The 27,582-nt window shown below is 42.6% G+C and overlaps 1 long non-coding RNA gene across 3 annotated transcripts in view; it reads left to right on the top strand.

Annotated features, from left to right (window-relative positions):
- Positions 1-1,926: 1,926 nt before the first annotated feature.
- The window catches only part of LOC126073658 (uncharacterized), a 372,441-nt gene continuing 346,785 nt past the window's right edge, over positions 1,927-27,582 (top strand). Inside the window, exons 1-2 of one of the 3 annotated variants that reach the window (XR_007516819.1) lie at positions 1,927-1,987; positions 3,528-3,844. This is a non-coding gene — a long non-coding RNA (uncharacterized LOC126073658). The other 2 variants (XR_007516820.1, XR_007516813.1) reach the window with 2 other exon arrangements.

The following is a 27,582-nucleotide window of genomic DNA, read 5'->3' as shown; positions in this document are numbered from 1 at the left end:
TTGCGAGACCCTAAAAAGTTACTTCAACTACCTCAGGTATCATTTCCTCCTCTGTAAAATGGGGAAAAGAATGTCTTCAGCTCAATATACAGGGAGAGATTAATTAACTGATTCACAAATGTTTTCTGTTTGCCTATTATGTGCTAGGCAATATTCTACATGCTGGAGATACAGGTACTGGTGACCAAACAGAGTCCTTGTCCTTAAGCAGGAGAAATGAGAGCACTGCAGAAGGGCAGGGAGGAGAGCTGAGAGTGATACACATGAGGTGTACTTGAGAGAAGATTGTTTAGAAAGGTTCTTCCACGGTGACATTTTGGGCAGAGACATGAATGAACAGAAGTGTGAGCCATGGGTATATCTAGGATAGATTGTTCCAATAAGAGGAAATAGCAAGGCCCAAGGCAGAGAAATATAGCAGCAAAAAAACAGCAATGAAGATGAAAGTGTCAGCAAATGAGGTTAGAGACGTTGGGTCTGTAGGACATAGAAATAATTTTGGTATTCATCCAAGGTTTGACAGCTATATTATACTGATGGTCACATGCCTAAGTTTTTATAATAATATTCTACTATCATATGTACTTTTTTGTTTGTATAGCGTTTTGACTAATAATACGTTTGTGCAAAGGTATTACCAAAAGAGATGAAAAGAACTGAAGAATAAGTTAAAACTCTAAAAAAATAAAATCTTATTCTGAGGGGTGATCAAATGGAAAGTGAATCTAGTTGTTTTCTTATCTTAAAGGGAAATCAAATCTATTGACTCTCATCATATTATAGCCAGCAATTCTGTATAGGGAATTTTGTACTTGTTGTGATCCAAGCTCTAAAAAGAATGTTGAAGCATAGTCTTTATACAAGGTGCATAGAATAACTCCAAGTGATTGTCATTAATAGTAAACTCTTGAAAAGAACTCTAGTCTAATATTATTGACAGAAAGCTGATAAGCTAGAGCTTACATGGTTAATACTTCTAAATTGGGCACTCATATAAGTACACCCAAAATCAAGAAAGAGAATATTAACAACTCTTCCAAAGACCCTGCATTTTCTTCACCACTATAGGTAACCACTATCCTGACTCTTAATGTAATCACTTTGTTGCTTTTTTTTTTAATATATTCTCTTTACACCCATATATCCAAATAGAAAGTGTTGAGTCTATTCCAATTCTCAGTGACTCTACGGCACAGAGTAAATCTGTCCCATAGAGTTTCCAAGAAGCACCTGGTACATTCAAACTGATGACCTTTATGTTAGGAGATGTAGCACTTAACCACGAAGTTTGTGTTGAAAAACAGGTGAAGTTGTGCACGAAAGATTAGTAAGTAAACTCAATGTAGCCTGTGTGTACCTAGCGTGATGGTTTATCTGACCCTGATTCATGCCCCTGCTTTTCTTGCTCTGCTGTACTAAGCTTCTCATGTACTCCTGATATAGGATGAAGGGGCAGCTCTGTCAAGGCACAAGTGCAGTGGAGCTTGGAGGCAGCAATTCCCAGACTGGCTTTTATAAATACATAAAGCTACAACAATGCAGCCTAGGCACTGCATCTAGTCCTCTGATCTAAGGAGTCCTCCTGTGAATATGAATTTTTCCAACAGCACTGATGGTGACTGTAGGGTAATGATATTCATCTATACACAAACCTTCCCTAATGGAATCAGCTTTGCTCTTCCCTGAAGCATGCTGGGGATGAATTTGGGATGGACTTGGGCTAAGGTACAAGGTCAGGAGGGGCATGACTGGGCCAGCAGCCAAGGCTGAAGAATACCTTAGCAACAAGAAGGAAAACATCTGGGCCTTGGCGTGAAGTCCTTGGGAACACTGACCACCCAAGGACGTGGAAGAAAACAATGGGCCTTGGTCCCAGCTGGAATGGTATATAAGATTGGATCTCTTGCTTGGTGGTTGCAGAAAATACTCCAGCCAGCCACCCCTGGAGAAAGCAGCTGATTGCCTATGTCAGTAAGTTTCCCTGAAGGTATGAATCTGGAAAGGGCTATGTCCTCAGTTCTTTGGATTATCTGCCAGGACACATAGCGAGGGTCTTTTCTTGCTGGGGCTGTCCCCGGACAAGTGATATAGTCAGCGGGAATCCGAAGGGCACACCATGCCTTTCCACGTGTGTGGGGAAAAGTAGGCTACGTTGGGAAAAACCCCAGGGTGGGCAGGGATGCATACCCTGGGACCACTAGTCCAGGCTGTTGATGCCTGGCGACCTGTGCATGAGTATGGGGACACCCTGAAAATGCCAAAGGGATCGTTGCAGTTCCTAGAGTCTTTGCTTGTGGAGAAAGAAAAGGAGGCTGTTTGTGTTTTGGTTCTGGGAGTTGCGTGGCCACTGGGAGACCCCAAAGCAAAAACCAAATTGCCCTGCTGAGGCAGCTTGTGTGGGGTGGCTTCTACTGGCAGCATTGAGAGGGGCATCCGATGCAGAGCCTGCCGCTGTGGCCCTAATTAGACAGCTGGAAGCAGAGCTGCAAATGGAGGATTTGCCTGCAGCATATTCCTCCTCCACTGAAATATTAGTGTCCCGTTTGCGGAAGCAAGAGGCATCTTTGGGGGGAATCCCGAGGTGGCCAGCGACCTCTATGTGGGGAGGTCTGGCCCATATGATTTTCTGTAAGAGAATCCTGGGTGACCAGCGAAGCCTGGCCAGCTCAGTCATTAGAGGGTGGGACTGGAGCTAGTTGGAGGGGATAAACAGGTCCCTGGCCTGAGAACACCCTGTAGCACCCAGGGCAAAGAAAGAGTTAAAACAGCAGGGAAAAAAGGAAAAAAAAAAAAAAAAAAAAAAGGAGTAAAAAGCCCTTCAAGATAACTTGTGTTGAGTGACCCTGAAGAGAACTCAGAATTCCCTGATACCTACCCCGGCCAAGTTAACTGAACAGCAACCTAGCTGTAGCTGCAATGGTAAGGGGAAAATAAAAGAGGGCGGCCTACCCCCAGGTTACCAGGAAACTGGGCTGGACCCAGGCTTGTGCTTGGTGTGGTGATGTGGCTCCACAAATGAGTGAGGGCTCTGCCAGCTTTTGCCAGACCTTCTTTCAGAAATGATTAAGGATGATAATTTCTTAATAGAGGATTAAGCCTGATTTCTTTGTCAGCAGCAAGGAGAAAAGGCCTTGTGTTACAATTAAAGTCCAGTGAGGTATGCTTTGGGTCTGAAGGTCACTATCATTGAGACACTTACCTCAGCCTGACTATGGCTAAGTCCCTTGGGGCCCCTACAAACCCTTACTGTATGTCCTGGTGAAGTTGATATATTAATGCACACCTTTGTAAACTTTTGCCTCCAAGTCCTGATGGGAATTGCTGCAGTTAGGGCCATTTTTAGAGGGCACAAGAGAACTGTGACATGGGCAATAGCTAACTGACTGGCCATTCAATCTGGCCACTGAAAACCGTCGGACTGAGGTATAAAACAAGCCCCTACAGAAATGAAACATCTGGACAAAAAAAAAATAAAAAATAACAAAATCCGTTCTGCTCCTGAGAATTTTTGTTCCTTGTGTGGATAGTCATCAGAAAAGCCTCTATGCTGAGAGTGGGAAACAGCCAATGAACAGACCGGCCTTAACGAGCTGACTGCAGAGGCTGAAGCACTGTCTGGTCCAGAGTAAAGAGATGTGCAATCGACCACCTTCTGGATATAACAGAGGAACGTCCATGGCGATTCAAAACACCTTCATGGACTGGGCCTACATGGGTGGGCTGCCACTGTCATCAGAAAATGCAGGATAGCACAGGAAAGCTGACCCATCTACCAGACCCTGGCCAAGGCTAACCCTGTGCAGGGAGAGATTCCGGAGCCAACAGGCCAGGGGGTTCTCGGCAGGTAAATCATAATGGGGCTTTTTATCTTATACGTAGGCTTCCACTGGATCTTGAATGAACTCTACACACTATCATCCCAAGAAATAGGGGGAATTGAAAACTTCAAAGGATAGGTTTAAGTGGCTGATAGGAAGGCACAAGACAACCCCAGCCTCACCATCCATCTCAGAAAAGCAGTCTGGGATATAAATGCAGCAGTTCCCTACAAGGGCATTTCTTATTTGTGCCGTATGTTCTATCAAACTGTCTCTTCTATCAAATGTGTTTCTTTGGTGTAGAATTGTTCCTGACAAAAGATCTGGGATCCCCAAAGGCTCTGACCGGAGCCCATGAGATGAGGCGAAGCCCAAGCCTCCCCCACCGAGGGGTGGGAGTGTCCCTCACCCTTTGACTAGGGGTGTGGCCAAAGTGCACCACAGGTGTAGGAATCCCTCTGCTGGGTCTCAGGGGAACTGAGGCCACACATTGAAATTATCATACATTGGACCCCCACTAACAGCTATTGATGGGTACGCGGCTGCGGCTGTCAGGGCGTGCCAAGTCTAACGAGTGCTACAGATTGGAAGGCTACCTCCAAAGGCCTACAAAGTTAACTAGCCCTGATACAGGAATACATTCTGGGCGGAGATTTTTTGTTGAGGCTGGAGCTGTAGACCTCCGGTGAGTTCCATCTGCAAGTGAGAGCCGTAAAAGCTGTAGTACAAGGTAATCCTAAATGGTCCCCTGTGCAGTTGCACTCCCCAGCTCAGGTCAGGGCCCTTAAGCATTACCGCCTTCCTGGTGGTCACCAAGAAATCATTGTGGGCATGCAGGAGCTACACCCAGTGGGGATTCTGAGACCTGCCTAGAGCCCCTTGAGTAGTCCTCTCTGGCCAATGCACAAGCTGGATTTTCCTGGAAAATGACAGTAGACTACTGGGAATTGAATAAGGTGACTCTCCCTTGTTTGCAGCTATACCCAATATCACACAGCTGTTGGGACAAAAGGGGACTCACTGGGCACTTACCACTTTGTGCTCGACTTGGTTAATTCTTTCTTTAGCATCCCTCTACACTCAGACAGCCAGAACCAGTCTGCCTTCAGTTGGTAGGTGAGACAGTAGACTTTCACAATGCTCCCAAAAGGGTAACTGCATAGTCCCACCATACACTGCCGCATGCTTGCCACTGGTCTAAAGCGGTGGAGTCCCTCTGCTAGGTGGCCATATTCCACTATATTGATGATGTCATGCTGACCTCTGACTCATTTGCTTCTTTATAGGCTGTAGCTTGTGAGGTAGTCACGCACCTTCAGTCGTGGGGATGGACAGTGAATGACGGAAAACCGCAGAGGCCTGGTTTGCTGGTCAAATACTTGGGTGTTACCTGGTTGGGTAAGACGCAAGTGATGCCTGAACCAGTGATAGATAAAGCCCAAGTCTACCCCTGCGCAGAAACTGTGAAGCATCTGCAAGCAATTGCCAGGCTCCTGGAGTACTAGCACCCCTTCATATCCCATGTAGCCCACACCCTATGTCCCCTATATAGGTTACTGAAGAAAGGAAGGAAGAACAAATTTGGGGAGATTTCTAGAAAGTGAGGGTATAAGAAAAGAGACAGAGACTGTGAAAAAAGGAGCAGTGTGGGACTGAGAGACAAAGGAAGAGGAGGCCTTCCAGCAGGTAAAGTTCACTGTAAAACAAAAAAAGGCTTTAGGAGTGTTAATACAAGGTCAGCCGTGCCAGTTGGACATAGCCTGTTACCCCGACAGGTACGGGTAGGGCCTGTGGCATCGGCAAAGCAAGAAGAGACTGCCAATGGGATTTTGGTCTCAGTTGTGGTGAGGAGCAAAAGACAGGCACAGCATGCTGGAGAAAGTCATGAGCAGTGTTTTATACCCTACTGCAAGTGGAAGCAAGTTGTTATAAAGGGTCAAGTTCCCCTTTGCTAGGAGCATCGGAAGAGGACTAAGACCTCTTTTCCCCGCAGGATGGTGGTTTGGAACCCCGACAACAGTGTGCTAGAATCCCGCTAGTTGTTGCCAATAGGTGCTTAAGGAAGCAAAAGGAAAGCCTACGGGCAGGGGCATACCCATTGCCTAAGGAGTGTCTTTGGATATCTGGCTTGCATGGGGGGCCGTAACTGCCCTACACCTGGGTGGAGCACTACACCTGGGGGTGGCTGTACCTAGCTACTAATGTTTACACCACCCTCCCCAGTGTTCCCAGCAATTAGTAAACTCTAACAGCCCAGCACAGATACCACCGCACATCATGGTAGTTTTGCCATTTGTCCCAGTTCTCGCCCCAGGCCACCACTCCACATGTGGAGTGGCATGTAGGGGCACTAGCCAGACTTGCCACAGCTGCGCTTAACAACACCAGGTGGGCTATCATCCTTCTGAATGGGGAGACTCAACAAATACAGAAGGTCATTTTTCAGAGTAGGATGGACACTGACATCCTGACCACCACCCAGTTTGGCACCTGTGCCACAATGAAAACTGAATGTTGCATGTATACCTCTGATGCCTGTAAATTGTGTCTTTGGCTCTGCAGGACTTGCAGCAACACATCCCTTCTATCAAACATGATGCGACTAACCCTGTCTCCAGCTGCCTGCAATCCCTCCTGTCTGCCTGGCGGATAGGCTTCTGAATGATATTGGGACTCGTATTACTATGTCATCTCCTGTGTTGCTGGTTATACTAAGTACGTGGTCTGGTTTTGCAATGTTCCTCTGCTTCCCAAGTCCGAGGGCTATTGCGGAAGAGGGGGCGGTAAGATTGTAAGGACATTGGGAGGGTATACACGGGTGGATTGTAGGGTAATGCTATTCAGCTTATACACCCCCCCTTTAATGGAATCAGCTTTGGTCTTCCCCAAAGCATCCTGGGATTGAATTCGAGATGGACTGGGGCTTCGGTAAAAGGCTGGGAATGGCATGACTGGGCCAACAGCCAAGGCTGAAGAATGCCTTAGCAACAAGAAGGAAAACATCTGGACCCGGATGTGAAGTCCCTGGGAACACTCACTGCCCAAGGACATGAGAGGAAAAACAGTGAGCCGTGGTCTGAGGTGGAATGGTATATAAGCTTGGGTCCATTGTCAGGTGGTTGCAGAAAATACTCCAGCCGTCCGCCACTGGAGAACAGCTGCTTGCCCTTGTCGGTAATTTCCCCTTAATGTATGAATCTGGAAAGGGCTGTGTGTCAGTTCTTCGGATTACCTGCCAAGACGCACAGTGAGGGTCTTTCCTTGCTGGGGCTGTCGGCCAACAAGAGGGTCAGGGAAAAAGAGGAAGGTCCTCAATGCAATGGACTGACACAGTAGCTGCAAAAATGGCCTCAAACATAGCAAGTGTACTAAGCACTTTATACTCACTGACTTAATTAATTCCCATTGTGAAGAAGGTAGCATTATTACTCAATTTTATAGATAAGGAAGGACAGTGAGGCTCGGAAAGTTTCAATAGCTTCCTTAAGAGTCACATGATTAATAAATAGTAGCCATAGGATTCATACTAGGTACAGATTACCCAATAAGCAAAGTATCCTTAGGCTTACTTGTGCTTATTATTCTGTGGTGCATAATTTCATCTGTTCTGTGGTGAAAAACAGGTGAAACTGTGCACCACAGATTAGTAAGTAAACACAGTTAAGCTCACATGTACCTCGCTTAGTGGTTAATCTGCCCTGATTGATACCCATGCCTCTCTTGTTCTAGAAAGGAAGCTCTCTGCTGTACTAAATTTCTCATGTACTCTTGTGTGATATAGCATGAAGGAGCAGCTCTGTCAAGGCACAACTGCAGTGAAGCTTGGAGACAGCAATTCCCACATTGCCTTTTCAAAGTAGATAATGCTACAGCATTATCTGTCAGTTTGTCAGTTTGTCGTACTGTGGGGGCTTGTGTGTTGCTGTGATGCTGGAAGCTATGCCATCGGTATTCAGGTACCAGCAGGGTCACCCATGGAGGACAGTTTTCAGCTGAGCTTCCAGACTAAGACAGACTAGGAAGAAGGACCAGGCAGTCTACTTCTGAAAAGCATTAGCCAGTGAAAACCTTATGAATAGTAGCAGAACATTGATATAGCACTGGAAGATGAGCTCCCCAGGTTGGCAGGCACTCAAATGATGACTAGGGAAGTGCTGCCTCCTCAAAGTAGAGTTGACCTTAATGACATGGATGGATTAAAGCTTTCGGGACCTTCATTTGCTGATGTGGCTGCATACATCCATTAATGATCGGAAGCTGGAATGTAAGAAGTATGAAACTAGGAAATTTGGAAATCATCAAAAATGAAACAGAATGCATAAACATCAATATCCTAGGCATTAGTGAGTTGAAATGGACTAGTATTGGCCATTTCGAATCGGGCAATCATATCGTTTACTATGCTGGTAATGACGACTTGAAGATGATCAGTGTTGCATTCATCATCAAAAAGAACATTTCAAGACTTATCCTGAAGTACAATGCTGTCAGTGATAGGATAATATGCATATGCCTACAAGGAAGAAAAGTTAATATGACTATTATTCAAATTTATGCACCAAACCACTAGGGCCAAAGATGAAGAAATAGAAGATTTTATCCACTGCTGCAGTCTGAAATCGATGGAACATGCAATCAAGATACATTGATAATTGCTAGCGATTGGGATGCGAAAGTTGGAAAAGAAGAAGGTCCAGTAGTTGGAAAATATGGCCTTGGTGATAGAAACAATGCTGGAGATCGAATGATAGAATTTTGCAAGACCAACGACTTCTTCATTGCAAATACCTTCTTCACCAACATAAACGGTGACTATACACATGGGCCTCGCCAGATGGAATACACAGAAAACAAATTGACTACATCTGTGGAAAGAGATGATGGAAAAGCTCAATATCATCAGTCACAACAAGGCCAGGGGCCGACTGTAAAACAGACCATCAATTGCTCCTATGGAAGTTCACGCTGAAACTGAAGAAAATCAGAGCAAGTCCATGACAGCCAAAATATGACCTTGAATATATCCCACCTGAATTCAGACACCAGCTCAGGAACAGATTTGACACATTGAACACTATAGTGACCAAAGACCAGACGAGTTGTAGAATGACATGAAGGACATGATCCATGAAGAAAGCAAGAAGTGACTGAAAAGACAGGAAAGAAAGAAAAGACCAAGAAGGATATCAGAGGAGACTCTGAAACTTGTTCTTGAGCATCGGTCAGCTAAAGGAAAAGGAAGAATTGATGAAGTAAAAGGACTGAACAGAAGATTTCAAAGGGCCTCTCGAGAAGACAAAATAAAGTATTATAATGACATGTGCAAAGAGCTGGAGATGGAAAACCAAAAGGGAAGAACACGCTCAGTGTTTCTCAAGCTAAAAGAACTGAAGAAAAAAATCAAGCCTCGAGTTGCAATAGTGAAGGATTCCATGGGGAAAATATTAAACGACGCAGGGAGCATCAAAAGAAGATGGAAGGAATACACAGTCAGTTTACCAAAAAGAATTAGTAGATATTCAACCATTTCAAGAGGTGGCATATGATCGGAAACCGATGGTACTGAAGGAAGAAGTCCAAGCTGCTCTGAAGGCACTGGCAGAAAAGAAGGCTCCAGGAATTGATGGAATATCAATTGAGATGTTTCAGCAAACAGATGCAGTGCTAGAGGTGCTCGCTCATCTACGCCAAGAAATATGGAAGTCAGCTTCCTGGCTAACTGACTGGAAGAGTTCCATATTTATGCCGATTCCCAAGAAAGGTGATCCAACCAAATGTGGAAATTATAGAACAATATCATTAACAGCACACGCAAGCAAAATTTTGCTGAAGATCATTCAGACGAGGCTGCAGCAGGATATCGACAGGGAACTGCCAGAAATTCAGGCTGGTTTCAGAAGAGGACGTGGAAACAGGGATATCATTGCTGATGTCAGGTGGATCCTGGCTGAAAGCAGAGAATACCAGAAGGATGTTGACCTGTGTTTTATTGACTATTCAAAGGCATTTCTCTTTGTGGATCATAACAAATTATGGAGAACTTTGTGAAGAATGGGAATTCCAGAGCACTTAATTGTACCCATGAGGAACCTTTGCGTAGATGAAGAGGCAGTTGTTCGGACAGAAAAAGGGCATACTGATTAGTTTAAACTCAGGAAAGGTGTGGGTCAGAGTTGCATTCTTTCACCATACCTATTTAATCTGTATGCTGAACAAATAATCCGAGAAGCTGGACTATATGAAGAAGAACGGGGCATCAGGTTTGGAGGAAGACTCATTAACAACCTGTGTTATGCAGATGACACGACTTTGCTTGCTGAAGGTGAAGAGGACTTGAAGCACTTATTAATGAAGATCAAAGACCACAGCCTCCAATATGGATCGCACCTCAACATAAAGAAAACAAAAATCCACACAACTGGACCAATGAGCAACATCATGATAAACAGAGAAAGGATTGAAGTTGTCAGGGATTTCATTTTACTTGCAGCAGTCAAGAAATCAGAAGACAGATTGGTTTGGGCAAATCTGCTGCAAAGGAGCTCTTGAAAGTGTTGAAGAGCAAAGATGTCATCCTGAAGACTAAGGTGCGCCTCACCCAAGCCATGGTATTTTCAATCACATCATATGCATGTGAAAGCTGGACAATGAATGAGGAAGACCGAAGAAGAGTTGACGAATTTGAATTGTGGTGCTGGAGAAGAATATTGAATATACCATGGACTGCCAAAAGAAGGAACAAATCTGTCTTGGAAGAAGTGCAACCAGAATGCTCCTTAGAGGCAAGGATGGCGAGACTGCGTCTTACATACTTTGGACATGTTGTCAGGAGGGATCAGTCCCTGGAGAAGCACGTCAGGCTTGGCAGAGTACTGGGTCAGTGGAAAAGAGGAAGACCCTCAACGAGGTGTATTGACACAGTGGCTTTAACAGTGAGCTTAAGCATAAAAACAATTGTAAGGATGGCGCAGGACCGGGCAGTGTTTCGTTCTGTTGTGCATGGGTCACTTTGAGTCGGAACCAATTCAATGGCACCTAACAACAACAACAGCAATACAGCCCAGACACTGCATTGAGTCCTTTCAACTAAGGGGTCCTCCTGTGAACCTGAACATTTCCAACAGTACTCATGGTGACCATTTAACAGGCTAACACTCTGGTTTCCCAGTAGGTGGGAGAAGTCAACTCTTTTGGGTGGATGTTAATTGTTATGTCAGATAATGTGTCCTAGTAATATTATTTGTTGAAGTGTAAAGCAGATTCCTCCTTTCCCAAGTCATTGCTCAGAGATACAAGATGGTGATTTGGAATATAGCTTTTCCTTTACTCATAGGATCATGGAAGCATTTGTGGTCAACTTGGAGTATTGTGTTTAATACGTCCTGGGAAACATTAGGCCAATATCATTTTAAAATCTATATATCATCCTCAGCAAACAACAATTGGTTAGGATGTAATTTTTGTTGAATCTTCTAAAATATTTTTTTAATAATATTATGGTAGAGGGAATAAAGAGTTCTTGGTCCTCATGACAATGCAATAGGTAAAATAGGAAAAACATTACTATAATTTGTAAATTATTTTATTTATTTGTCACTTTATATTATTTTGGCATATATCTGCCATGAGAACATATGATCCCTGAGGACAGGAATCTTTCTTTTCTTTTCCTCCATTGCCAAGTCCAGTATCTGAACAAGTGCCTGACGAATAGTAAACCCCAAAAATGATGTGTTGAGTAGGCGGCATGATTCAGATCTTGTATTTTCAATTTCTGTCGTCTAAGGGTAATAAATTGTACTTTTAGTAGCACAGTAGCTGCCAAAGTCCACTCTCAATCTCTCATTGTTAACAGTTGTAAAACCAAATCACATGGTTTGAATATCCAAATAACTTCCTGTAATTTTCAGATTTATCCTACATAGTTCAGGGTTTCTCTTTTCTCTTTCCATAAGAGATGCTCACTTGTTTTTCTTTCACAGCACTGGCTGTAATATGGCATGCCACAGTCATTAAGGTTCCATATATCTCATATAAGCAGGCCTGGTGGTGAAGTGATTAGGTGCTGGGCTGCTAATCAAAAGGTGGGTAGTTCTAACCCACCAGCCCCTCTGTAGGAGAAAGGGCAGTCTGCAGCCATAAAGATTGCAGACTTGGAAAACTCAAGGACAGTTCTAATATGTCCTATGGTGCTGCTATGAGTGAGAATCTAACCTCAAGCGTAGATCTACTCTGTCCTATGGTGCCCATATGAGTTGGAATGAAATTGACGGCAGTGAATATCTCCTATACGTTCTGAGACCTGTGTAGTAGTGGTGGTAGAGTCAAAATAGATTGTGTCAGTGTCCAATTTTACTAGATATTCCATGGTCCTGGACTCTGATCTATTCTTCCCATTCCTACTTATTCTGCCTTTGTTGATCTTTGTCAGTTCTCAGCTGGATTTTGATGTTAGCCCAATAAACTCCTTCTGCCTCCAGCCCCACCTTCTCGTTTGTACACACTATGATTAAAGTAAGCTCTCATAATCACAGATTTCACTCTCCCTGATTAAAATCTTTCTCTGGCTTTGTGTCTCCTACAAAATAAAGGCCAAATATCTTAGCATGACATGTAAGGTCCTTTATGGTCTGATTGATGCCTACCTGTCTAGCTTCCTCCCCTGAATTTTGTCCCTTTCAGGCCAGGGTCCAGCACACTGAACTTACAGCGCTGAGCACATCAAAATATTTCATGTCTTTGTGCTGATGGTGCTCAGTGCCCAGGGGGATTTTGAGGAGGACTGCTATTTATCAGATCCAGAATCCATCTTTGTTTTTATAAACATTGGTATTGTGGGCTACCATGGGGATGAGTGATGACTGAAATGACATATCTATTCTGCGGGTCTTCAGGCCCATGAGCTGAAGATTGTAAGGAGGAAGATAGCAAATATGTTACTTTCCTTTATTGGAAAGTGCCAGTTCTGTTCACTTGAGGGGGCAGGGTCAGGGCTTAGGTATGAAAGAGGAGAGAGAGGGGGCCGTTTGTCTTGCTGTTGCTATTAGGAATATTTCCTGGGACTAAGAGAACAACAACAGCAACAACACCAGAAGGACTGATGAAAGAAGCTTCTCATATGTGCTCATTTTCAGTTAAACATCAGAAGCCTAGATGACTAACTTAAGTACCCTGAGAGAAAAGGCTCATATGCATTCAATACCCTCTTCACTCTCAATGACTAAAAACCTTCCATTCCCTCAACCATAACCACAACTAACACTACAACCACAGGAGTCTATATGGTATCAGGCTGGACAAAAACCAGTTCTCTCTGAGTCTATCCATGGAAATCTGGTGGTCAGACACACTTTAACAATGGTTCTCACATCTGCCCTACCAGACCACTCAGCATATAGGTGCAAGGAGGAAGAAAAGGCAGGAAAGGGGTTAGAAATTGTGTCATGTGAAGCCCTGGGCATGCCTGACTAGGAAAGAAGAGACTTGGGTCTTCTTTAAGTTTCTCCTGTCCTCAGAGAGCCCAATTATTTTTATCTTGGATCAACTTGATTGATGGAAACAAAAAGAATTTCCATAAGATTTACATCAAGGAGAGGGGAGGAGATGTTTATGTAGGAGTAAATCTAATCCTGCTACTTATACTTCTGATTGCTACAGGTGGATGCATGTTTTTGGGAAGGCTAACATAGTGGAAAGACTAGATATCTGGGAAATCATGGGCCCTTGGCATAGGTGGTCTCCTCTTTGGAAATTATAACTCACCACATTCCATTTTTCAGGACACGGTCTCTTCCATGAAATTGTTTGTCTGCCGGTTGTCAGTCATATTTGAACACAAAACAACACTCACTGTGCTTCACTCTCTTGATGCCACCATGTTGTGCCAGTCTTCCTGTGCATATTCAACTATAGGACAGAGTAGAACTGCCCTATAGGATTCCCAGGGAGTGGCAGTGGATTTGAACTGCTGACCTTTTGACTGGTAGCTGAGCTCTTGAACACTGCACCACCAGGGATCCAGTGTCGGCATAAGACAGGTAAAAGTAGCATGAAGAAGATGTATCAGAGGTATAGTGAACAAATGCACTGAGCAGAAGGAAAAAAAAAATGGCCTGTGAGAAAAATTACAAGGATCTTGATATTACAACAGTATAGTGTTCAAGGCATGGAGTAACAAAGAATGAAGCTAGAGGGGAAGGAAGGGCTGTATAATGGACCTGACACTTTAAGCATGCAAGTGACATAGATTTGACTTTTAATGGGTCACTCTGACTGCAATGCGGAAGCTGGTTTTGAATAAAATAAGACTGGGAAAGAGAGAGAAGTTAGGAAGCTATGGTAATAATCTGGGCAAGAGACGAGGATGGCCTGAACTAGGGCCGGGCTAGTTAGCATAGAAAGGATGAAATGAATTTCGGAAATGTTTGTGATGCCAAACTGGCAGACTAGATATTTGACTGGAGAAGTGGAGCATAGTAGGGGAAAAAAGAGTCAAAATAAGTGAAGTTATTGAGTTTTTGGAGGTGTACATGGTAGAGCATACTGGAGGTGTTTCTCATTTATAGGAAAGAAAATCAGTTGATAGTTGGAGGACATAGGGATAGAGATTTCAGCAGGCAAAGGTATTCTTATATCTGAAGTGGATTCTGGAATGCAAATGGAGATGTAGGAGGTAATGACAGACTTGTGGCTGTTAAATTTAAAGAGTGGCTGAGATCTTAACCAGAGAATGCATAAAGTGGTAAGAGTCGTGGGCCAGGGAACCATTTCACATTTGGAGAAAGAAGTTCAAACCTTGGGGAACAAAGAGCAGGCACAGGTTTAGGAAAATCAGGAAAATAGATGTCACGAAAAACAACAAGTAGAGAGTTTAAAGAAAGAGGGATTGGTTGACATTGTGAAATATACAGTAGAACTTAGAAGGATTATTTTTAGTAGACTTGTGGGACTGAAGTCAGATTGCTACGTCTTGTTTTCAAAGTTCAGTATTGATCTCCTTAAGACACCTATGCTATGACTAGCTTGAGCAAAGTTGACATTTTGGCAATAATAAGTCTTTTAGTCCTTAAGCATGTTATAGTCCCATGAAACTTTAGTCTTATGTTTAGATATAAATTTTTATTAAGGTGTAATTTCAAATTTCTCTATTTCTTTTACGCAGCCTTTCTCCACCTGGTCCCAGTCCCTAGCATACTGTGTTTAGTTTTCTGTCCCTAGAGTTTTGCATCTTCCACAATGTTGTATAAATGGAACTCTACATTATATAGTGTTTTGGAACTGGCTTCTTTCACTTAGTGTGATTTGCAGTTTAGGTCTACATTCCAATTTACAGGGGAAAATAGAAGAACAAATTAAGTAACACCAAATTAACCAATGAAACAAATCCAGAAGGTGGGATATTAGGGAGAAAACTGGTCTGATCTTACCAACAACCAAATATCAGGAAAATAAAGAGGATGGTATTGGACACTGTTCTAGATTTAAAGAGAGATATGAGATAGAAAAAGTATTGTAGGTAATTGATTTTGAGAAAAATGAAGAAATTTGAAGTCATTCCACTGTTAAATAGTATTAAGTATGTATTATTAATTTTGTTAGGTGTCATGAAGTCCATGAGTGGTACAAAAAGTTTGTGTGGCACTACTGACCTGAAAGGTTTGTGGTTCAAACACAGGAAGAGGCATCTTGGAAGACAGGCCTTGCAATCTACCTGTTAAAGGAAGAACTCTACTGTGCACACATGGGTCACCATCACTTGGAATGGACTCGACTGGCAAGTAAGAAGAACAAGTTTATTGGAGAGCTGCCAGCAACCTTTGTGTAACTAGTACATGATTTGCAAAGATTTAATTTCTACAAATGCTTCAGGCGCTCACATTTTTGATAGGAATGAACAATCTTCCCTTTGATTCTTTGCTTTGTATAACCAGAGATAATCATTTTTGTCTCTAGGGTTGTAAATGTTCATTAGTAATTCTTTTCTTAAGGAAATCAACCCCCCACCCCCTGAATTCCACCATACTTTATTTATAAACCCAATGACTTATCAGATGACTTTGGAATCCAATATTAATGCCTGAATTAGGAACCCCAAAGGAGGCAAGGCAAGCAAGTCTAAAGCTGATAAATCTGTTTTATGTCTCATATTCCTGAATTATTTCCTATATCCAGAGCACATGCCGCTTCTAATTCCTAGAATTTTTATATGAAATAGCATGTTGTATGAGTCCCTCACATGTTCCAAAGACATCCCTGTTCCTTCTGGCACCTCTGAAAACAGTCACTTTCCTAATTGTAAAGAAGTTTAGTAGCCCGTTGAAATTAGTTCTGTGTCTGGTAGTGCTATGGAGAAACAGCTGCCCCATGCTGTCCTTTCCTGGATATCATGAGAGAAAAAAGAGCTCTGTGTTTTCATTTTCAATTTGCCAGGCTAAGTTACGCTTGTTCTTAAGGAATTCCTCTCATATACAGTCAAAAGAAAATATTTTATTTTTCTAGTCCACTAACATACTCCAGTTGAGAACTACAGTAATCGTTGTATTGAAGGTCTTTCAGAGAAAGGCATAGGCATTGAATGCCCCTACAGGAAATCTGGGAGGTGTATTCTCACTGGAAAGAATGTATACATATTGAGGATGCTTTTAATTGTGTGCCTTCTAAACTGCTTTAAAACCTGTCAATGCCTCACAGTTTATCTGAAGATGTATCTGAACATTTGTGTGACTGCTGGTTAATTATTATGGATAATTATTTTTATACCTTGGCAATAATCCTTTAGAAGTCAGTATGTAATGTGTATTATGCTAAGTATCTAGGTACATATTCTCATTTAGTTTTTTATACCAATCTTTTGAGGTGATATTATTACCATTTGTTACTTAGTGCTGATGAAAATAGGCTTTAGGGAGGTTAACAAATTCATGGCGTGTAACACTGAACACTACTTAAACATTGAATAGCAGAGAGGAAAACACCTGGATTGAATTATGTTGGGGACATAAGAGCCAAGAATTTTGGAAGTATGAATGCAAAAGCTTCTAAGTGGATGCAACCCAGATTTTGAACTGTTGTTTTAAGAAAATGGGAGAAAAAGAATTTGGGTTTCTGACAGACCAGAACAAGTTAATGGTCATAAGGGCCATAGATACAGGTCAGTATGTAAATCTGCCCTACATGGAGGCATGTGGAAAAGCCCAGCGTGTGACTCTAATGGCCTAGATATCTGAAAGATGATACTGGTCTTGTTAAAGCCTATTAGTGATCAAGAATGAAGCCTAATAACTAAAGGCCGTCGAAGAGGGTGAAATGTATTAAAAATAAAAATTTTTGGTGAGGAGTAAACGTGTTCAGATCGGACTTGGTAAAGTACAGTTTTTGCATCCCAGGTAAAAAACTGGATGCTGGGGAGGAGGATGAACAGGGAGGCAAATTTTATATACAAGGAACCTGGGGTTTGGGCATTTGTGGGAAGACAATCACTCTACAAACTTGCAGTAGGAGAACTCCCATATTCCTCACATGCCACGTGACACTGGCTCCATCTTCTAAGACAAAGTCTCAGGTGAATCACTGGGCAGTTGCCCAGGTGAGGAGGATGGTGGACGAGGAAGTTTTGTGATAATCAGCATGAGTGTGGTAAGTCATTTTTGGAATTGCATGCAGATGGCATTTTGGTTGAGAAATCACTGCATCGTTCTGCTTCCCCTTGCAAATGGTTTGTTAGCCCTTATAAAAGGACACTCTACCATCCTGCTGCCATCCTACTGACACTCATTTGGGCACCGGCTTTGAGACCGTGGTGAGTGCAATACTTGCAGGGCATTTTTGGGCAATTGGGTAGTTTAAGGATTTTAACTGATGGTAGAAAGGGCTTTTGTTTTAGAAAATAATGCTTAAGATTTGTGGAAATCTAGACGATGAATTTTGTGGAGGGCAGGTGTAATTATGTGATATTTTAGCTTCTCTTTGGTGAATGAAGTTAAAGGGACAGTCTTATAGGAAGAAGAATAAGAAATAAGAAATGAAGTCCTGTCCCACATTTCTGTTTGTTTAGAAAGATTTGCTTCTCTGGGTACTAGCCCTTAGAATTTCATTTGAACATTTACAGTTTTTCCCAAAGAACCCGTGGCAAGATCAGTTAGACTTTCAGTCAGGGTTTCATGGCAGATGATGTTGGTAGCAATCTGTTTTGGGATTGCTCAGAAGTTTAGCAAGTCGGGTATTCTTTCTCTAGATAACATTGAAGTTCAGCCCTATGTAGTGCTACCTCAATATAGGATATGTTTGTGTTTTAAGAAATGGTAGAGTGAGAAAAAGGCCAAAAAAGAATAAGAGATGATGGGAAGTGTCTTAGTTTCCTGGTCTGCCATGAGAGAAATACCACAAATATAGGTAGCTTTAAAGAACAGGAATTTATATTCTCGCAGTTCTGGAGGCTAAGAGTCCAAGTCAGGGTCTCGGCCCTTTTGATTCCTTCCTTGTTTGTAGGCCTGGGTGTTCCTTGGTTGTTTGACTTACAGATGATCCTCAAGTGAGACCTGTCTTCCCCTGTGTATGCATCTTTGTGTCTAATCTGATCTTTTTTATGAATCAGAAGTGATTAGATTTGGAAGCCACTTTACTCAGGTATGTTTTGATTAAGATGACAAAGAAAACTATTTCTAAATAGAATTACAAACATAGGTATAACCAGTAGCAGTTGAGTGGATCCTGACTTCCAGCGACAAATAGAACAGAAAGGAATTGCCCCACAGAGTTTGCAAGGAGCCCCTGTGGATTTGAATTGCCCATCTTTGGGTTAGTGGCTGTAGCTCTTATGCACTATGCCACCAGGGTTTTCACCATAGGGATAGGGGCGACAGTTCCAACACATATTTTTGGGAAACACAATTCAATCTATAGCAGGAAATGATGCTAAGAGGGAAGAGGGAAAAGCTACAGAGTTATGAAGATTTTGTTGGGGACTAGATGAGTATTCACTGAACTCATTTAAAGGATACTGATTTGCTTAGCCTACAAGAGTGTCACTAGAGTAAACACTGTCATGCGCTTATTTTTCGGATTCCCAGAGACTCCGGAAAGATGTCTTACTATCAGCAGCAGTGCAAGCAGCCCTGCCTGAAATCTCCCGTGGTGTGCCCACCTAAGTGCCCTGAGAAATGCCCACCTGTGTGTTGCCTTCCTCCACCATGCCCACCTGTGTGTTGCCCTCCTCTGCCATGCCAGCAGAAATGCCCTCCTGTGTTGCCATGCCAAACCTGCCAGCAGAAGTGTGTACCCAAATTCAAGTAACAACACCAGAATTCATCAGAATCATGAAATGATGCAATCCAGTGGCTCTTCCCAGTCTCTGGACTCCATCCTCCTCCCTCAGCCATGGTGACAGACTACATCTTCCCTAACCTTCCTTCTGAGACAGGAGCTGATGGAGAAAAGGCTTAGATCCTAAAGTTGATACCATGTTACTGGAAAATGAGGAACCGGTTCAAGGTCTACATTCTTGTACTGAAGCCTTGCCTGATTTCGCTTTGGTATCTGTTATCTAATTTAGGCAGTGATCTCTATCCTACAATGCGTTTATCCTGTTTCTGCTTCTTCAATAAAGTACATGTTTCGTGGTTGAGCCTACATTGCTTTTGTTTTCATTTTGCATTTTTACACTCTTCCTTCAACTACATCAGACGAATGTCCATCAGATGAATTGAAGTCTTAGATTCAGGCTTTCCCATCACTCAATTCAGTCTTGCTTGAGATGTGTCTTTTGGATTGGATATATCAAAGAACTATTTCAGTGGTTTTAAAGCCATTTCAACAACATCCTAGCTTGTGTGAACCTAAGAAGTTACTTCAACTACCTCAGGTATCATGTCCTTCTCTGTAAAATGGGGAAAAGAATGTCTTCAGCTCAATATACAGGGAGAGATTACTTAACTGATTCACAAATGTTTTCTGTTTGCCTATTATGTGCTAGGCAATATTCTACACGCTGGAGATACAGGTAGTGGTGACTAAACAGACTCCTTGTCCTTAAGTAGGAGAAATGAGAGTGCTGCAGAGGGCAGGGAGGAGACCTGATAGTGATACCCATGAGGTGTACTTGAGAGAAGATTGTTTAGAGAGGTTCTTCCACAGTGACATTTTGGGCAGAGGGATGAATGAACAGAAGTGTGAGCCATGGGTATATCTAGTATAAGTTGTTCCAATAAGAGGAAATAGATTGTTCCAATAAAGGGAAAAAGCAATGTCCATGGCAGAGAAATATAGCAGCAAAAAAACAGCAATGAAGATGAGAGTGTCAGGAGGCGGGGCCAAGATGGCTGACTAGGTAGAAGCTACCTCAGATCCCTCTTGCAACAAAGACTCGGAAACACAAGTGAATCGATCACATACATGACAATCTACAAACCCTGACCATCAAACACAGATCTAAAGAGTTGACCTGAGTGACGGAGACTGAGAACGAACAACCACGGGGAAGTAGCGACTCTTTTCGGAGCCTGGAGCAAGCGTCCCAGTCAGGAAACCTTTGTGCCGGGCTTTGGACTGGGCACAGGGGAGCCGAGCACGGCATCCTGAAAAGGCGCAAACACGGGACGCAGCCCTAGCCCCCAGAAGTGACATCGGGGTAAGCCCAGCCAGTGCAGGCAGGCAGCGCAGCGATGCGGCTGACAGGAGGAGAAGTCACCGGGAGGCAGCGACTGGTTTTGGAGCCTGGAGTACGGCGTCCCAGCCAGGGAAACTTGGCGCTGGGCTTTGGATTGGCAGCGCAAGAAGTGACCACGGTTTCTGAGACAGCACAAACACAGGATGTGGGCCTGACCCTCGGGGGCAATCTCGACCCAGCCAGTGCACACAGGCTACACACCCCTCAGGAATCTCAGATAAAACAGTAATCACCAAACAAGATAAGTAACTTTGTCTAAGTTCCAGGGTGCTACTCTCTCCTATTTATCTGAACCCTCCCCTCCCACTCCCAGGCAGCTTCATTAACATTGGGATTTCCGGAGCCAGAGAGTGAAGTACACTGCGGGTTTTCCTTTTTTTTGGTCTTTTCCTAACCCGTTCTTCTGGCCTGAGAGAAGGAGCTACAAAATACCCAGGGACCAAAAATCCTTCCCTAAGTGGACAAAAAATACAGAACCAGCTCCAGCCAAACGTATGTGATCCACAGTCTTGGGCTTTCATCCCTACGGGGAACAAGATGGCTATTATAATGCAAAGGCAATTCTGATAGGGATCTGACTGTAACTGTTTTAGCGGATTACTGGAAAGACAAGTTTCCCAGGTCTGATGTCTCTGCGTATTCAACAGAGCCCTCACTGACCCACAACAGGGAACTGAGGGCTGAAGCTCCCCCAGACCACCTAGCCTCTTGCCTTAGGCATCTAAGGATGATGACACCTAGCAATCTGTAGAGGAGGTACTTGCATTGGGGGCCTAAGGTACAGCTGCAGAGCCCACCCACCAAAGTGCTTTAGGAATAGAGACACACCTACCTCACTGACACTTGGGGGAAGCCTGTCAGCATCCTGCCCCCCTTGGAGTGTGAAACCCTGCTCCCCCAGAATTTGGTGCACACAACTATCACCACTACTTCTCTAGGTGGATAGGTGACAGTCTGCACCACACACTTGATGACCCCAAATCAGATTCTACTCAAGAATAGTGAATGGACTCTTAGGCTTATATATCTGGTAACAGCCCAAACCAGCTGGTAATAGGACATAAGTGATTCCAAGGCTATAACAATCAAGACAGTGCAATCTAGTAGCTCATCTATGCAAATGGAGATGTAGGAGTGAACGACAGACTTGTGGGTGTTAAATTAAAAGAGTCGTTGGGATCATAACCGGAGAATGCATAAAGTGGTAGGAGTCATGGGCCAGGGAACCATTTGACATTTGGAGAAAGAAATTGAAACCGTGGGGAAAAAAGAGCAGGCACACGTTTAGGAAAATCGGGAAAACAGATGTCATGGAAAACAACAAGTAGAAAGTTTAAAGAAAGATAGGTTGGTTGAAAAAACATTGTGAAATTCAGACGAGAAGTCCAGGAAGATAAAAACTGGGAAATACTCATTTAATTTGCTGGTTGGAAAGATATAGTAGAACTTAGAAGGAGTATTTTTAGTAGACTTGTGGGACTGAAGCCATGTTGGTATGGCTTGTTTTGAAAGTTGAGTATTTATCTCCCTGAGACACCTATGCTATATTGATTAGGTTGAGCAAAGCTGACATTTTTGCAATAAGAAGCCTTTTGGTCCTTAAGAATGTTATATTCCCACACCCATTTAGTCTTATTATAAGACATAAATTTTTATTAAGGTGTAATTTCAAATTTCTCTATTTCTTTTACGTAACCTTTCTCCTCCTGGTCCCAGTCCCTGGCATACTCTGTTCAGTTTTCTGTCCCTGGAGTTTTGCATCTTCCACAATGTTATATAAATGGACCTCTACATTATGTAGTGTTTTGGAATTAGCTTCTTTCACTTAGCGAGATTTGCAGTTTAGGTCTAAATTCCAATTTAGAGGGGAAAATAGAAGCACAAATTAAGTAAAACCAAAATAACCAATGAAACAAGCCCAGAAGGTGGGATATTAGGGAGAAAACTGGTCCGGTCTTACCAACAACCAAATATTAGGAAAATAAAGCGGGTGGTGTTGGAGACTGTTCTAGATTTAAAGAGAGATATTAGATAGAAAAAGTACTGTAGGTAATTGATTTTGAGAAAAATGAAGAAATTTGAAGTCATTCCACTATTAGATAATATTAAGTACGTATTATTAATTTCGTTAGGTGTCATGAAGTCCGTGGGTGGTGCAAAAAGTTTGTGTGGCACTACTGACCTGAAAGGTTTGTGGTTCGAACCCAGGAAGAGGCATCTTAGAAGACAGGCCTTGCAATCCACCTCTTAAAGAAAGAGCTCTACTCTGCACACATGGGTCACCATAAATTGGAATGGACTGGACTGGCAAGTAACAATAACAAGTTTATTGGAGAGCTGCCAGTACCCTTCTTGTAACTAGTACATGATTTGCAAAGATCTAATTTCTACAAACACTTCAGGCGCTCACAGTTTTGACAGGAATGAACAATCTTCCCTTTGATTCTTTGTTTTTTATAACCAGGGATAATTATTTTTGTCTCTAGGGTTGTAAATGTTCATTAGTAATTCTTTTCTTAAGAAAATCAACCCCCCACCGCCTGAATTCCACCATACTTTATTTATAAACCCAATGACTTATCAGATGACTTTGGAATCCAATATTAATGCCTGAATTAGGAACCCCAAAGGAGACAAGACAAGCAAGTCTAAAGTTGATAAATCTGTTTAATGTCTTGTATTCCTGAATCATTTCCTGTATCCAGAGCACATGCCACTTCTAATTCCTAGAATTTCTATATGAAATAGCATGTTGTATGAGTCCCTCACAAGTTCCAATGACACCCTGTTCCTTCTGGCACCTCTGAAAACAGTCACTTTCCTAATTGCAAACAAGATTAGTAGCCTGCTGAAATTAGTTCTGTGTCTGGTAGTGCTATGGAGAAACAGCTGCCCCATGCTGTCCTTTCCTGGATATCATGAGAGGAAAAAGAGCTCTGTGTTTTCATCTTCAATTTGCCAGGCTAAGTTACGCTTGTTCTTAAGGAATTCCTCTCATATACAGTCAAAAGAAAATATTTTATTTTTCTAGTCCACTAACATACTCCAGTTGAGAACTACAGTAATCGTTGTATTGAAGGTCTTTCAGAGAAAGGCATAGGCATTGAATGCCCCTACCAGAAATTTGGAAGGCGTATTCTTACTGGAAAGAATGTGTAGACATTGAGGATGTTTTTGAGTTTGTGCCTTCCAAACTGCTTTAGAACCTGCCAATGCCTCACAGTTTACCTGAAGACGTATCTGAACATTTGTGTGACTGCTGGTTAATTATTATGGATAATTATTTTTATACCTTGTCAATAATCCTTTAGAAGTCAGTATGTAATGTGTATTATGCTAGGTATTTAGGTACATATTCTCATTTAGTTTTTTATACCAACCGTTTGAGGTGATATTATTGCCATTTGTAATTTCGATCTGATGAAAATAGGCTCTAGGGAGGTTAACAAATTAGTAGCGTGTAACACTAAATACTGCTTAAACATTGACTACCAGAGAGGAAGACAACTGGATTGAATTATGTTGGGGAAATAAGCACCAAGTATTTTAGAAGTATGAAGGCAAAAGCTTCTAAGTGGATGCAGCTCAGATATTGAACTGTTGTTTTAAGAAAATGGGAGAAAAAGAATTTGGGTTTCTGATAGACCACAGAGGCTAATGGTCATAAGGGCCATAGATACAGGTCAGTATGTAAATCTGCCCTACATGGAGACATAGGGAAAGCCCCAGCATGTGACTCTAATGGCCTAGATATCTGAAAGATGACACTGGTCTTGTTAAAGCCTATTAGTGATCAAGAAAAGAGGCCTAAAAACTAAAGGCCGTCGAAGAGGGTGAAATGCATTAAAAATAAAAATTTTTGGTGACGAGTAAATGTGTTCAGATCAGACTTGGTAAAGCATACTTTTTGCATCCCAGGGACAAAGCTGGATGCTGGGGAGGAGGGTGAACAGGGAGGCAAATTTTATATACAAGGAACCCGGTGTTTGGGGATTTGTGGGAAGACAAACACTCTACCAGCTTTCAGTTGGAGAACCCCCATATTCCTCACATGCCACATGACACTGGCTCCATCTTCTAAGACAAAGTCTCAAGTGAATCACTGTGCATTTGCCCAGGTGAGGAGGATGGTGGATGAGGAAGTTTTGTGATAATCAGCATGAGTGTGGTAAGTCATTTTTGGAATTGCATGCAGATGGCATTTTGGTTGAGAAATCAGTACATCGTCCCACTTCCCCTTGTAAATGGGTGGCTAGCTCTTATAAAAGGACACTCTACCAGCCTGCTGCCATCCTACTGACACTCAGTTGGGCACTGGCTTTGAGACCGTGGTGAGTGCAATACTTGCAGGGCATTTTTGGATAATTGGGCAGTATAAGGATTTTAACTGGTGGTGGATTCTTTTGTTTTAGAAAATAATGCTTAAGCTTTGTGGAAATCAAGACGATAAATTTTGTGGAGGGCAGGTGTCATTACATGATATTTTAGCTTCTCTTTGGTGAGCTTTGTTGACGTTCATATGGGAAATGAAGATAAAGGGGCAGTCATATAGGAAGAAGAATAAGGAATAAGAAATGAAGTTATGTCCCACATTTCAGTTTGTTTCCAAAGATTTGCTTCTCTGGGTACTAGCCCTTAGAACTTCATTTGAGCATTTGCAGTTTTTCCCAAAGAACCCATGGCAAGATCAGTTAGGCTTTCAGTCAGGGTTTCATGGCAGATGATATTGGTAGCAATTTGTTTTGGGATTGCTGAGAAGTTTACAAGTCGGGTATCCTTTCTCTAGATAACATTTAAATTCAGCCCTACCTAGTGCTACGTCGATATAGGATATATTTATGTTTTTAGAAATGGTAGAGTGAGAAAAAAGCCAAAAAAGAATGAGAGATGATGGGAAGTGTCTTAGTTTTCTGCTCTGCCATAACAGAAATACCACAAATACCTGGCTTTAAAGAACAAGATTTTATATTCTTGCAATTCTGGAGGCTAAGAGTCCAAGTCAGGGTCTCGGCCCTGTTGAGACATTCCTTGTTTGTAGGCCTGGGTGTTCCTTGGTTGTTTGACTTATAGATGATCCTCAAGGGACGCCTGTCTTCCCCTGTGTATGCATCTCTGGGTCTAATCTGATCTTTTTTATACATCGGAAGCGATTAGACTTGGAAGCCACTTCACTCAGGTATGCTTTGATTAACATGACAAAGAAAACTCTATTTCTAAATAGAATTACAAACATAGGTATAACCAGTAGCGGTTGAGTGGATTCTGACTTCCAGTGACATATAGAACAGAAAAGAATTGCCCCACAGAGTTTCCAAAGAGCCCCTGAGGATTTGAACTGCCCACCGTTGGCTTAGTGGCTGTAGCTCTTATCCACTATGCCACCAGGGTTTTCACCATAGGTATAGGCGTGAGAATTCCAACTGATATATTTGGGAAACACAATTCAATCCATAGCAGGAAACGATGCTAAGAGGGAAGAGGGAAAAGCTACAGAGTTATGAATATTTTGTTGGGGACTAGATGAATATTGACTGAACTCATTCAAAGGATACTGCCTTGCTTAGCCAGCAAGAGTGTCACTACAGTCAACACTGTTATGCGTTGATTTTCAGATTCCCAGAGACTCCGGAAAGATGTCTTACTATCAGCAGCAGTGTAAGCAGCCCTGCCTGCCACCTCCTGTGGTGTGCCCACCTAAGTGCCCTGTGGTGTGCCCACCTAAGTGCCCTGAGCCATGCCCACCTGTGTGTTGCCTTCCTCCGCCATGCCCACCTGTGTGTTGCCCTCCTCCACCATGCCCACCTGTGTGTTGTCCTCCTCCGCCATGCCCACCTGTGTGTTGCCCTCCTCCACCATGCCAGCAGTAATGCCCTCCTGTGTTGCCACTCCAACCCTGCCAGCAGAAGTGTGTACCCAAAATCAAGTAACAACACCAGAATTCATCAGAATCATGAAATGATGTGATCCAGTGGCTCTTCCCAGTCTCTGGACTCCATCCTCCTCCCTCAGCCATGGTGACAGACTACATCTTCCCTAACCTTCCTTCTGAGACAAGAGCTGATGGAGAAAAGGCTTCCTTCTGAGACAAGAGCTGATGGAGAGAAGGCTTAGATCCTGAAGTTGATATCATGTCACTGGAAAATGAGGAACAGGTTCAACATCTACATTCTTGCATTGAAGCTTTGCCTGATCTCTCTTTGGCATCTGTTATCTAATTTAGGCAGTGATCTCTATCCTATAAAGAGTTTGTCCTGTTTCTCCTTCTTCAATAAAGTACATGTTTCGTGGTTGAGCCTACATTGCTTTTGTTTTCATTTTGCATTTTTACACTCTTCCTTCAGCTACATCAGATGAATGTCCATCAGATGAATTGAAGTCTTAGATTCAGGCTTTCCCATCACTCAATTCAGTCTTGCTTGAGATGTGTCTTTTGGATTGGGTATATCAAAGAACTATTTCAGTGGTTTTAAACCCATTTCAACAACATCCTAGCTTGTGTGAACCTAAGAAGTTACTTCAACTACCTCAGGTATCATTTCCTTCTCTGTAAAATGGGGAAAAGAATGTCTTCAGCTCAATATACAGGGAGAGATTACTTAACTGATTCACAAATGTTTTCTGTTTGCCTATTATGTGCTAGGCAATATTCTACATGTTGGAGATACTGGTACTGGTGCCCAAACAGAGTCCTTGTTCTTAAGTAGGGGAAATGAGAGTGCTGCAGAGGCGCATGGAGGAGAGCTGAGAGTGATACCCATGAGGTGTACTTGAGAGATGATTGTTTAGACATGTTCTTCACAGTGACATTTCGGGCAGAGACATGAATGAACAGAAGAGTGAGGTATGGGTATATCTAGGATAGATTGTTTCAATAAGAGGGAGTAGAAAGTTACAGGGCAGAGCAATATAGCAGCAAAAAAACAGCAACGGAGATTAGAGTGTCAGCAAATGAGGTTGGAGAGGTTGGGTCTGTAGGACATAGTAATAATTTTGGTATTCATCCAAGGTTTGTCAGCTGTATTAGGCCAGCGTTCACATGCTTAAATTTTTGTAATAATACTCTACGGTCATATGTATTTTTTTTCTGTGTATTGCATTTTA

Source organism: Elephas maximus, chromosome 3, assembly GCF_024166365.1.
Source record: "Elephas maximus indicus isolate mEleMax1 chromosome 3, mEleMax1 primary haplotype, whole genome shotgun sequence".
In the NCBI taxonomy this organism is placed as follows: domain Eukaryota; kingdom Metazoa; phylum Chordata; class Mammalia; order Proboscidea; family Elephantidae; genus Elephas; species Elephas maximus.
This window is presented reverse-complemented; position numbering and strand designations above follow the sequence as displayed.